Source organism: Lissotriton vulgaris, chromosome 4_1 (assembly GCF_964263255.1).
Source record: "Lissotriton vulgaris chromosome 4_1, aLisVul1.2, whole genome shotgun sequence".
Classification (NCBI taxonomy): domain Eukaryota; kingdom Metazoa; phylum Chordata; class Amphibia; order Caudata; family Salamandridae; genus Lissotriton; species Lissotriton vulgaris.
The window spans coordinates 1,048,723,330-1,048,738,175 of record NC_141691.1 but is presented as its reverse complement, the minus strand read 5'-3'; positions in this window follow the sequence as shown (position 1 = coordinate 1,048,738,175).

Sequence of the window (14,846 nt, the reverse complement as noted above, 5' to 3'; positions counted from 1 at the left end):
TGTTTAGAGTAAATGTCAATGAACTAGTACATATAACTTAAAGAAGCTGAATGCCAGAAGCAGTATGCATTTGACTTCTGTCACTTACCAACTGTTGAAATGAATGATGTAGTGCAGAACAAAATCTTTTTTCACAATTTTCAATGATTTAATGATGGAGATTTAGTAAATGAAACACAACATTCAGAATCACATTAGCATAACAGTGGATACGAGAACTGCTTTCCAACTGGTGTCCTACAATCTCATCATCACTTTCCACTTTTTCTTTACGCCTTCAGCTTTCTCTTCAATTCTTTTCTTATTTTCAACCTCACTTGAATGTTTGATGTATTTTCGTTTTGAACACAGTATACGTTTTTCATAACTTGTATATTCACCTAAATGAGGATCATAAAGTCTTCTTAAATTATTGTATTCTCTTACACAATTTGCATCTACACTAATCTTTCTCTCATCAAAATCTATCAAATACAGACCAGACAATGTTCTAACTCAAGACAATGCAACATATGGCATCACCTCTTTGAACACTGTATTTCCAATGTTTTATGAATAGTTACTGCATATGCTAGAGACAGAGGAAACTGCTGTCTATGAACATAAGTCTTTTACAAGCAAAAAACGTACAACACAATGCCCAATTTGTGTTACCTCATCAATCTGGTCAAATTTTCAAATTCCATCTCTATTTTGCAAATAACAAAATCAACAACTTTTCCCATTGATCCGTTTACTAATCCTTGTTCTACATTCAAATTACACAGCAAAATTACTCGACAGTTTTTACATACACGTAAACTCTTTTCTAATCCAATCTATTGGGAGATGGGCGGGATCAGGCATAACTGCCGTCAGCATGGGACCTTTAACGGGAATATCATTAAGGTCATAAAGATATGTGGTGCCAGGGGATATGATGGGAAGGTTTTGGATACTGCAGAAAGAAGGGTGCACACACTCAAAAGGGAGGAGATATTAACAGAACTGAACGCTGCAAAGAAAATAAGGGGATTTGACAACGATGTCAGATTCATCATTCAATATACTAACACCAGTGGTGAGATCTTCAGATTGCTCAAACGTAATTGCCACCTTTTGGAGGAGATCCCAAGCATCCGGGGGTCAGTCAGACGGAATCCCTCAATTACATATAGGAGGGGCAATACCCTTAGGAATACTCTATGCCTGTTATATTACAGATACAGAGAATAGGCAACCATCGCTGCCCTCTAAACCTGAAGGGTTTTATGTGTGTAGCTCCTGCAATGTATGTGTGTTTGGGGTGTACAAGATCAAGGAATTTGTTTGCAGTGGAACAGCGAAATATGAGATCAGGCAGTTTATTAACTGCAATACCACCTTTGTGGTATATGTGATTGGATGCTTGTGTAATACGATCTATGTTGGGAGCACCAAAAGAAGTCTTAAACACTGCATCCAAGAACACAGAAGGGCAATTTTGAACTGTGACATTAGATACCCCATGGTGCAGCACGACATGAAGATGCATACTGGGGACCAAACTTTTTGGTTCCATGGTATTGACCATGTGGAAGCAGGACATTGGGGAGGTAATAGGGTACTGTGCCTTAGACAATTTTAAGCAAAATGGATATGCAAACCACGCGCATTAAGCCAGGGACATAACACAGATAACGAGATGCATTACTTTCTCAATGTTAACTTCCCATGCTGTATCTATGCCTTTTCCTGAAACTCTCGTATGTCTGCTGCCACTGCTTATTCTGATTTTACTTTCAGTGATCGCTTTCAGCGTTATGTCTCCAGTAACTGATCAACAACACCATGTAATATGGACTTTTAATGAATGTATATATTTTGTTCCTTCTGTTTTATATGTGCTCGACTTAATGCAACATGTACCCTCAACCTGTCCTTTCACTCTGATACCTACTGCCCCTTTTAATGATTCACCACTTATGTTTTCGTTATCCCTTTCTTTCGATACTATCTTTTAATATGCTTACTGACAGACATTGTGTTCTTAATCATTCTTATGCCTGGCTATTGGCTCAAATTTCCTCTTGTTACATGTTATGGAATGTATATATTTTATTCACATTGTGTGATCACTTTTTTGCCCTGGACATTGGTTTAATTTCACCTGGGAACTGCCTGCCTTATGTGACACCTAATCCCTTTTATGAAAACACAGACCAGTCTTTTCGCCTGGGGGCGCTAACTGATACTATTACACTAATTGGTCTACCCTCTGCTTTGTACGTACTATTCTAGCTGCATCCTCAGCTTGCAGCACTACTTAAGATTAGACAAATGCCTGGGGCCACACGCCTCATGAAAGGTTGGGTTTATTGTGCCCTTCAAGGTCACCTCTTTTGCTCCTACATTCACTTTCAATTTATTCATTGTCCTTTTTTTAATTTCCACAACTACTATATATATCTCTTCTTTTAAATATTTTCCCCATTTTGTATCCCCTTTTCCCTTTAAACGCCCCAGACTTATCCTTTCCCCCCCAAACTATTGCACTGCTCTAAGTTGCCTATTAAAGTTGTTCCAATATGGCGCTTCCACTCGCACTCCCTATTACTTCCGGCTCTCACTTGGTAATTTATCTTTATTTAAATTTTTACTTTGTGCGGCGACTAGCTACATGGGGAGGATCCGACTCCAGGAGCACCGCCGTCACCTTTCCTGAAGCTTATCACCTGAAATCGGGATTGGCTCTGCCATTTCTGGGGAGGCGCCTCCTCAGTTCAAAAGGCCGGGAAGCATACACCTCCCAGCTATCCTGACTACTACATCGGGACGGAGGATACGGGTATGGAGATTGAGGGTGGCACAACTTTTTACATTGAGGATTTGGGATTATTTTTAAACTACTGATTACTACTTGGCTTTGGAAGTTGATTAGTGCATGACTTAATACCCAAATGGGCACCAAGAATTGACGTTTAGCCTCGGAAGCACCCATACCTTACAGTGTTGAAACCATATAAATAGGTCATGGCTTTGAGGCCATTTTTGGGTAAGATGTTTTACAATGTAGTGTTCGGCATTTCTGGTGCACCGCTCCTGCATGTGAGTTTTGCACTGCCTGCTTCCCTAAGATTTAAGATAGAACAGGAGGGGAATTGGACTTCCTGCCTTGCCTTCCTGCCCTCTTTCCCACGTCGGGAGGGTGGGCTACAACTACCTAGCTGGATTGTCATTTTCACTGTACTTTTTCTGACTTTGGGCACTACGGCTTCGCTGTCATGATTTCTCAACGGGCCAGTACTTTTCCTTTTTAATCTATGGTGGCTATCTCCTCTACTGCCTTACGGTTTACATTCAGTCCTCCACGTTTTAATGAATCATTAGACCGACTTAATTATTTTTAATCAGCTACCATTTCTTAACATGGACCCCCAATCAATCCACGTTTAAATCTTCTCTTTCTGGGCTTCAGCTGGCCCTGGGATTTCCCCATTGTCTCCAGCTCAAAACACTGGAGTGATTGCTTTGGACATTACAGACGTGTTGTGTTATGGACTCTTTTGCTTTAGCCACTGTCATAGTACACCATCATTTAGGGACTGAGCAATTTATGTCCTACCATTATTCCTATAGATGCTTGTTAACTGACTAGACCCCCTAGCTTATTTGTGTTTGTATTTTTACTTACCAGACCCTTGGCTTTGGGCACTGCTCAGCCCGATTTTGCCCAACTGATCCACCTGCTTACATCAAGGTTCCACCAAGTCATAATTGTAGGTGAGGCCATTTTTGGGTAAGATGTTTTACAATGTAGTGTTCGGCATTTCTGGTTCACCGCCCCTGCATGTGAGTTTTCCACTGCCTGCTTCCCTAAGATATAAGATAGAACAGGAGGGGAATTGGACTACCTGCCTTGCCTTCCTGCCCTCTTTCCCTCTTTTTCACGTCGGGAGGGTGGGCTACAACTACCTAGCTGGATTGTCATTTTCACTGTACTTTTTCTGACTTTGGGCACTACGGCTTCGCTGTTATGATTTCTCAAAGGGCCAGTACTTTTCGTGGGTCAGTTCTTTTCCTTTTCTTTTTTAATCTATGGTGGCTATCTCCTCTACTGCCTTACGGTTTACATTCAGTCTTCCAGATTTTAATGAATCATTAGACCGACTTAATTAATTATTTTTAATCAGCTACCTTTTCTTAACATGGACCCCCTCTCAATCCACGTTTAGATCTGATCTTTTTGGGCTTCAGCTGGCCCTGGGATTTCCCCATTGTCTCCAGCTCAAAACACTGGAGTGATTGCTTTGGACATTACAGACGTGTTGTGTTATGGACTCTTCTGCTTTAGCCACTGTCATAGTACACCATCATTTAGGGACTGAGCAATTTATGTCCTACCATTATTCCTATAGACGCTTGTTAACTGACTAGACCCCCTAGCTTATTTGTGTTTGTATTTTTACTTACCAGACCCTTGGCTTTGGGCACTGCTCAGCCCGATTTTGCCCAACTGATCCACCTGCTTACATCAAGGTTCCACCAAGTCATAATTGTAGGTGAGGTCTAAGCTCATTGACAATGTGACTACCCATGGCTCGCTCTTGAGCAACAGGCATGGAACAAATACCTCTTTCTTCTCTTAGTCTTGCACTATGCCTCTATACTTTTTCGTGCACAATGAAGCATACACAAGTGAGAGGGGCCTTGTATCTCAATTATATCACATCCCTTATGTCACAAATTGCGCCAGGTTTTTAACTAATTCTATGACTTGTTGTCCCTATGCATTTGGATATAATTTGCTTTTTTTGGTCCCACCACTTTTCTAAGAATTTTTAATGCTTCAAGCATGGTACTTATTTATATACATCTATATTTGAATTTTGTTGAAGTCCTGTGCTTTCTGTCTTATGGTGTGTAATTGTTTTTTAATTTTTGTTCTTTCATTATTTTTCTATTTTGATTTGATGTCCTTTTACATATGATTTTCAGCCCTGAAGAAGTTCTCTGAGGAGAAAGAAATGCGTTGGTTGAGCTGAAGTTTGTCATTTCTATATGAAAATATTAATTCAAAATAAAGACTTACTTATTACAAGACTGCCTTGGACTTCTTTTGCCTGGTGCACACCCACTCATAATCACAGTTTTAGATACACACTTTTCCAATAAAAACAATTTAGCCTGTAGTTTCTCAGTAAGAATTGTTACTCCCTGATGTTCAATTTTGTCAAAAGCTTTAATTTCTAGAATTTTTGGTTTGAGAAGTTGTTCAATAAATGTAGAACACTCTTGCAGTGTAGGCATTAGGCAAACTATAGACTTGATTTCTACAAGCATATTGTACATTACTTCTGCTGCTGTTTTTTGAGATGTATACAAGTTCTTAAGTAGCCGACGTTCTGAAGCTTGTTTACCATGATCTGTCAACATACCAATTCTTGTTTCTTTAAGAACATTTCCATAATCTTCATCACCCGCTTGTCGCATATTCTGAGCATGTTCTTTATATTCAAAATTTAACCACATATTTACATTCCCAATACTTTCCAAAGATTTCCTCGTGCCCTCATGGAGAAGGGTTTTAAAAACAGGTTGCCCTTTAACAGGAATAAGTTGTACAGGGTCTCCAAATACAATTAAACGTTTTCCTCCAAACAGAACATCATAATGTTTTCGAAATCTGTTGCATTCTCAAGTGAACAAAGGCAAGCATTAAGTCTGAGACGATACCCACCTCAGCAATGATTCAGTTTCGTCAGTACTCTTGCAACTTCATTACAAGCTTCTCCAGATAGCTTCTGATATTCTAGTTTATTATCATGTTCAACAGGTAGCATAAGTAATCGATGTAAAGTAATACCTTTAATGTTGTGGGATGCTAATCCAGTTGGAGCTGTTACGACACAAGATAAATGTGATTCTGTTGTTTTGTGTAGATAACTGGTCAACACTTTAATTAAGATATTTTTTCCAGTTCCTGCTTGACCATTAATGTACAATAGAATAGGTTTAAATGATGAACATTGGCATTCTTTTTTTTTCATGGAGCAAACCACGTTGTACTTGTTCTTTCACTTGTAGATATATTTCTTTTTGTTCAGTATTTAATTGTTCCTCTACCTTATCAAACTGAATAACATCCTGTTGTGTTTGCTGTATTGCAGTTTGTACGTCATTCATTGCTATTGCTGCTTCATTTTCAATAATTGGTTGTCACAGTGGATTTTGAGTCAGTGGACCAGAACTTTGACTGCTTTGTGAACTTTCTCTAGCTATTTCAGCAGCAATAGTACCTTCTTGTTCAATCTCATCATGTAACTTTTATAGATAAGTTGGAAAAATTGTTCACTGAATGCGGTCTTTAGTTGCATTACAAGAATCTTCATAGCAGTCAAAATTTCCAAGTAATTCTGTTTCACTACGCTAAGGCTTGAACTGTTGAAGAAGTGCTAAATATATAAATTCTCTCATATCTGCACTTTCACAACTCAGTTTTCTTTTTTTTTAGTTTAGTTTATAATTCATGAGGAATTCCACAAATGAAGCTAATAAATATAGTACAATATTGCATAATAAAAAATCCATGGAAGTTAGTAAGCCAATATTTTTTTAAAACAGCACTTTGTGACCATACTAGGTGTTAAAAATATAATACAAACATTCATGATTAAGCTGTCAGCTGCAGTCTGTTACCTTCTCTTTCTTTGTTCCACCTATAAATTTGGGTGCAGATATGCTTGCCTAATCTCCTTGCTCTCTGACTCTTTCTTTCATACAATACACCTCCTTTCTAAATTAAAAGTGGAGAGTAGCCTCCCCAACCATTGCTGAAACATAGGGGCAAGTGGATCCAGCCATGCTGAAGATGTAGTCAGACCTGAATCATTTAAATCATACTTTAGACCTGAGATCTTCTTAAAAACCAATGGCTAATCTACAGACCTTCGGGTTTACGGATGAACAGTTTGCCGATATGGTTGGCAGCTCATCTAGTTTTTGCAATCAAACAACAAGTAGTACAAAAAAAAAAGATTAAAAAAATAGAACTTCATGGGGATTATATGTTGGAATATCTCAGGGCAGGAGTTATCCCACAGGGTCTGAGAGTTAGAAACATCCCAGGACTCTTTGTCCAGATAAAAAAAATCCTAGAACGGTGGTCTTTAATCGCCAACCAAAGCTCCCGCGATTTTATGATGCTTATAGGGGAGACAGCAAAGGAAGTAATAGAGCAGTTGGCATCTGAGATAGCGGACCTAGAAGATAAAATAAGAACATCAGGAGTACTAGAGGAAGTAAAAAATAAACTAGAAGATATAGACAGAGATCTATATTCATATAATGAATATCTAACAAAAAGGAAAGTTGAAAAACTAAAAAAGGATATCCGTTTCTATAGTAGAGAAAATACTTACCCCTATTTATCAGATAACTACTACAACCAAGCCGAGGCAACACAATATGATCAACAACCCTATAGACAATATGGCCACAAAATTATGACCTTTTCTGATACCTAGGATTCGGATAATGAGGGCCCTAATTACGAATCCAGAGAAAATGGCTGAAACATGATTAGAACTACATTTGCTCAACCTTTTTTAGGGAGACGTTTCAGCAGGAGACCGACTTGGAGACCCCAATATCAGCCTCGCTTCCAGGGCAATCCACAAATGGATCACAACCAGTATTTGGTGATAAGAAACGCCCAATACAGGAGAGAATAGACTCTATACCCATCTACAACGAGTGAGCCTGCATTATCTGTTCCAACATACACACTGTTGACTAAAGGATTATAATTTGGCCCTCACTCTGGTTTAAATAAATTCGAGTTGCTTAGAGACTTGATGGCCTTTTTTCGAAAAATGTGTTTGCAAATTTTCTTTTCTAATAAAGACAGGCAACCAGACATAGAGAATCAGTCAGGACTGTCCAAAATCTACTTTCACTCCCACCTTAGACCAACTGCCGGTGGAAGTAGGGGTCTTTGAAAAAGTAGTATATAATATGATCATAAATATTACTAAAGATGTACAAAAGACACCCTTAACCTTAAGTAGAGAGGAATACCAAGCTCTTCAAGAACTAAATCAGACACCAACTATCACTATTAAAAACATGTGATAAAGGGGGAGGAATTGTTGTTTTGAATACACAAACTATATGTCACCAAAATGGAAAGGATGCTAAGTGATGAACGTTACTATACAGAAATGACTAGTGATCCAACTGTTCAAATTGCAATGAAAATCCAAAGACTAATAAATAAAGGTTTAAAAGAAGGTGATATATGTGAGAAAGAAGCCACCTTTTTAAAAGTTGAAAAACCGAGAATGGCAAGTATCTATGGCATCCCAAAGATTCACAAAAATGAGGCCGATCCAACTCTTAGGCCTATAGTAACAACGATAGGATCAATTACAGAGTCTCTATCTAAGTATGTCAATATTATGCCATATTATGCCCGCATGTTGCCCGCACTCCAACTTAAGTCAAAGACACTAGACATATAACAAATTTGGTTAAGGATATACCTTTTTGTTCCTCAACACAACATTTAGTGACTATGGACATAGAAGCCCTTTACAGCAATGTTCCCATCACAGGAGCATTAGAAGCTGTAAAATGGTTCATCAATACATTTAACATACAGTGTCTGACTATATTCGTGCTAGAATGTTTGAAAATAGTGTTGGAACATATTGTGTTTGCATTTAATACCCAATTATTCAAACAAAAACAAGGAGTAAGCATGAAGGCTTCATGCACAACAACTGTTGCAAATATATATATATATATATATATCATCCTTTGGAAAATCCTTCATCTACAATGAGGTAGCACCGTTCTATGAGTCTGCTACAAACTGGTCTAGATTCATAGACAATGTTTTCTTCATATGGGTAGAAACTTTGGACAAACTAGACTAATTCTTAGACAGGATATATCTGTGTGATGAAAATATCCGTTTCACCCATACCATCAGTAATAGTCACGTAGAATATTTGGATGTGATTATTAAACATGAGGCAGGACGCTTAATGGTAGATCTGTACATAAAACCAACAGTACGAAATACATTGCTGCGCTATGACAGCTACCACCCGAGAATGCAAAAAGACAGCATACCCTTTGGGGAGTTTTTGCGATTGCGACGCAATTGCACAAACATTATGGATTTTGACATCAAATCTGAAAATATAAAAAAGAAATTTCAGGCTCGTGGATACCCCAAACGCCTCATTCGGGATTCTTACAAAAGGGCACAATTTTAGGACAGGCAGCATTTATTACATAATAACAGAACTAAAACAAATACATCTGTAGTCTTTGTGACCAGACACAGTATGGTAAATGAAAGAGTAAAGCAAGCGGTATGCTCAAGTTGGAATATTTTGAATATGAACCAATCAGATACACTACCATCAATATTGAGACCGCTTTTTGCATACCGCAGAAACAGGAATATAAAAGACCACATAGTAAGATCGAGGATGAGACAGACCACTACTTTTACACAAAGCAGTATAGATGGCCCAAACCCAGTGGTAGGAAATTACAGGTGTAATACCTGTAAATCCTGTGCAACAGCCATTGAATCCGCAACTATAAACCTGAATGGTCACCAGATAGTATCAACTAATTTAACAAACTGTAAAACAGATGTAATTTATGTCCTAATCTGCCCATGCAAACTGGGATATATAGATGAAACAGGAAGAGCAGTTAATACTAGAATGACGGAGAACAGATCAGCTATTAGAAAGAAGAAAATGACAGCTCTGATTGTGCAACATTATATCGAATACACCCATACCCCAGAAGACATGCAGTGGTATGTTGTTGAGAAAATTAAAGCAAAACCTGGTAAAACAAGTGAATCCATTACCAAATGTAGAGAGGTCTTCTGGATCTATACCTTGGAGACAGCAACAAAAGGACTAAATCAGGAGATACACTGGGATCAGGCTATCAAATATAATTGCTAAATGATACATTGATGCAAATGCTATATTGTCCTACTTGAATAAAAGGTCCTCTTTGAATCAAGCTTGATAGAAAAATTGTAATCCAAAAAAAATCCCCTCTGCACTACAATAAAGAACCAATCATGATGTCGTAAAACGTCTTGAATAATATAATTAGAAAGTAAAATCCAACATCTAGTTGAAATTAACAAAAGATTCAAAAACATAATTTGTAATAACAGTCAAGAACATAAAATTGTAAATAATAATATAACAATAAGGTATATAGTTATTACATCTGCCGCTATAATATAACAAAGCCCGACACGTAAATATACAATCTATTCAATACGGACCGTACTGCATGATTTAATAAGTCAGGACCGGGTTAGATAAAACGTCATCCCTTTTATTTGGTATGAAGCACAAAATGATTTCTACCAAATAAAAAATAAAAATTCTGGTTGTTCAAAAAGGCGATATAAAATCTTGAAAGTAGTGCTTTATAATATAATATGTGAATAGTTTGACCAAACTAAGATGGCGCCTAGTAAGATTCATAGTAAAAGCACAGTATGCCTATACCCTGTAACAATATGTCTATCCACGGAAGTAATTACCATACGTTAACGTGCAAGGTTACGAGAAACATTTAAATAGCGAGAACTATACTGGACAGTTACTGGTGTGACAGACAAGGGGTGTGTATACTATCAGCACGACAGGTAAGAGAATTAGGTCGGCCATGTTGCCATTGTTATGAAGAAATTAGATTTGTAGTTGTAAAAGCATGCCAGCTTACATAGTTAAAGATGTAGTGGTTCAAGATCAGAGTCCATGTGGTGTGTAGATATGAGGAGGCATGGGGGAGCAAACGGGTGTCTGGGGAGGCCTGTGGGTCTCATTTCGGTGGAGCAGGATGCAGCCGGCCGAGGGACCTAGACTCGGGGAAGGGAGCGGGTCCCGTCTCGGCCGACCAATTTCAGTATTGGGCGTATGGGGTAGAGTCGCGAGCCACCTAGGGGCATCCTCAATGCTCCACGGGGCCTTCCATCCGTGTAATATACTACGAGAGTGTGAGAAAAACAGATTTAAAAATGCATAAAATGACCAGGTAAGAGAATTATGCCGACCACGTAGCTATTATGTAGAAACTAGACTCGTAGCTATAATAGCATGCCACTTTACATCGTTAAAGACGTAGTGGTTCAAGATCAGAGTTTATGTGGCGTGGAGATATGAGGAGGCATGGCGGAGCAAACGGAGGTCTAGGGAAGTCCTGCGGGTCTCTCTAGTCAGCGGAGTGGGATGCGTTCGGCCAAGGCGGATTGGAATCGAGGAAGGGAGCGGGTCCTGTCTCGGTCGACTATGTTCTGTCTCGGGCGGGGTTGAGTTGCGGGTCCCCTAGAGACATCCTGAATGCTTGACAGTGCCGCCCCTCCGTGCAACACACGAGTGTGTGAGAGAAACAGAGAGTTAAAGACGCATAAAGTGACTTCTACGGCTTCCGACCCATATATAAAAAAGAACGAAGTAAAGTGAGATACTATGAGAATTGATACAAAAATAGAGGGACATCCATATATTACCAAGAAGGAACTCTCAAATGTATGTTATTGATTGTTTTAGCCTGAAAGAAATAGATAAGAAGCAAACATCTGGAAATTCATTTCCCTTGAATGAAAAATATTTCAACTGTCATTGTTTTTATATTCGGTTAAGAGTTTAAATATAAAATTAAAAGGTTCAAAATAAGGGATGTATTCCCTAATAAGAAAAATAACCTAAATAGCCGAGTTATAACTTTAAAATAACTTGTTACATGTTTAAGACCTAGGCACACTCCAAGCTGATGAAAAGACAATCTCTGCATCATAACAAGAACATGACATCAAGCCGAGCTATTGGCAAGGTAATATATGTGAGAAGCTGTGTAATTCATAAAGTGAGAATATACAGATATTAAAAAACAAATAATAATTCTCTGTTGTCAATTCGAGAATATAACAACAATACAGAACTAATAAACGAAGCAGTTTCTTGGGAAAGGAAACCTTGTCCCCATTGAGGACAGAAAGATAAGAAGAAGAAGAATATATTTTAGAAAAGGTATTGCCATCACCAATTAGAGAAATCGTATAACAGTAAATTGTTATAATTGTTAACTAATTCATCTAAATTGTCCATTTGTCCTTAGTAGAAACAGAAGAAAAGACAAACCCATTACAAAAACATAAGAAAAATAAAGCTGGGCAACCAAGAGCCACAGCGAACAGGTACAAAAAAAATAATAGAGTTTGACAAGCATGACAGAAATCTATCTTGGTGAAGGTCTTCGGAGCCTGTATACTCCTCTTGGATTAGGTTCCAACTATGTACATATTGTCCCAATGTATTTCTATCACACGGGTGTTTTCTATAAACTACCTTGTTTTTAAGATGGTAGAGTCAACCTGAAGCACTGAGTCTCCCAAACTACACTATCTTTTGAATAAAGGAATAATCGCATGTAAATAAATGTATCAAGCAGGCACTATAATGTTTTATTATAATATTGAAAATCTCTCAAGAGAATAAATGTTAAAAACTTGTTAATCTTTCCTTGAAAGACTTTGTGACGGAGTCCTGAGGAAGGCGTAAGCCGAAAGGAGCATAGCCAGAACACAAACCGCCAGTTTTCATCACTTTAAAGAAACAAAATGAATATGTACTAACATCAAGAGAGAATTGTAAGGATAAAATGCATATGGGAATGTATTGACCAATGTATGCACCTAAAGTAGGTGTATGAAGACAACCGGTTTTTTATATATACAAAGAAAAATGTTGTTAAACAGAACAGATATCTGTCTGTATGAAAATTGTGTATTGTTTTTATGAATCAAAATCAACTAAAGTGTATACAGTGAAAACACATTTTTTGAATATGAATATCTACAAAAAATAAAAATATATTTTTGATATCCTGTTGTCCTGTGGTGGAAACAATATACATATATGTTCACCTACAGTAAATGTATAATATAGAACATGTTTAAGAAAAGTAAAATTATTATGAAATGTGCCTACGGTATGTTGTGATCTACTTTGCCAAATGACTCTTTCAAACGAATTGTATTTCCCTGTCCTGGCAATTCAACCAAGATTCAGGGGCCTCTTCTTAGCAAAACCAAATTCTAACCACTGGCATGGCCAGAAATGAAAAATATTGATGTGCCTCCAGTGTTACACCACTACTAACCTCTAGCAACTTTAGTTCTGGTGTTAGGGTTACTTTTATTTTCAGTGACTGATCTAAAAACGTCTCTGTTTCCTTCTTCAGAGTCTCAAGAAGGGGGTCAGGTAGCGAACATGTGCATTTGGTCTGCTTCTGTACTGCTACAGCGAGGGCAGATAATCCCTGGCTCCCCAACCCTCATTGTGCTATTTTAGAGTATAATATAATGAAAACATTGTTTTATAATGCTGTGCTTGCAATCTGGCTGAACATAGAATAGATTTTCCTAGTTCCAGGGAGTATAAAGAGCTACCACAGCTTGTGTCTAAACTAGTGTTCTTATTTTGCCCCTGGTTTCTCTAGGTCAGCTTGCTTCAGCAGGGAGAACTCTGCATAAATACGCCTAATGGTGCAGCCCTCGTTATCCCCAACTATACTAAAACTCATTGATCCCCCTTTCTTCTTTGCTACAAAACGATGTATCTGCAAATACTTTAAACAATCTCTCCTATCAATTTCAAATTCAGTGTGAGCAGCGTTGAATTTGAGGATTCCATCTGAATCCATAAAATCCCCGCTCATCCGGATTCCCAAACCCTCCCATCGTACCATAGTGATATCTTGAAAAACTTAATGGAGCACCGGGTTTCTAGAGAGTAGAGTATAGAAATTCGGTCTATCAAGCCCAATTTTCCTCTTGAAGGTTGCCCATATCTGAAATGCTGCTTATAAAGTTATGAATCTGACCTTTTTGTAATAACTAGGGTTGTTGCGTTTCAGAAGGCAGCTTTAAGCCTCATCTCCCAGTAGCAATTCATTAACATCTGGTGTCTCTACTCTACTCCACCAGTCTACTACGTTCCCCTCCACCAGACCCAGTATATATTGTATTTGATATTGTAAAGCTGCAGGACAATGGTACAACCTAAGATCTGGCACTGCCCAACCTTCTCTCTCTCTTGTGAGTGTCATGAATCTCAGTTCTCTTCTGGTCTTCCCATGGGCCCAAATAAACTTATTAAAAAAAAATTCCAACCCCTTAAAGCATTGTTTTTCAAAGTCGAAAGGTATAGCCCTAGAGAGATACAGAACGTTAGGTAGGAAAATCCTCTTAATTATATTGCACGAGCCAACTATGGAGAGATGAGATGACTGGAGCTATGTTTGTCTCCACCATCTGCCCCAGCTCTGAGGTAATATTTATCCCTAAATAAGTAGCTACCTGAATCACCCGGGGAACCTCCAGGTCAACCACGCTGTTCATGCCTATATGCGTTTTCTGCTGATTGAGTAATTAGCTTGAAATCTTTCCGAATGCCAGGGCTTCCTCCCCTGTTGCTAAAAGAGCTGTTTGGGAATCAGATGTTACTACAGCCAAATTATCAGCATAGCCCAGGATTGTATTTTCCTGCCCTTGGAAACACATTGATCTAAAGCTTTTACTGGCATCAATCTTAAGGATCAGGGAATCTATGTATAGTGCAAAAAGGAAGGGGGTACACGGACAACCCTGTCTGGTCCCCTGCATGATCGGTAATGGATCTGCATGTCCCCTATTCACCCTCAATCGGACCACTGGTGCCTAATACAAAACCTGTATTGCATTGATAAAGCCCTTTCTGATACCAAACCATTGGAGGACAGCCCACAAATAATCTCAGGAGACCTTATCAAATGGCTTCTCGGAATAGAGT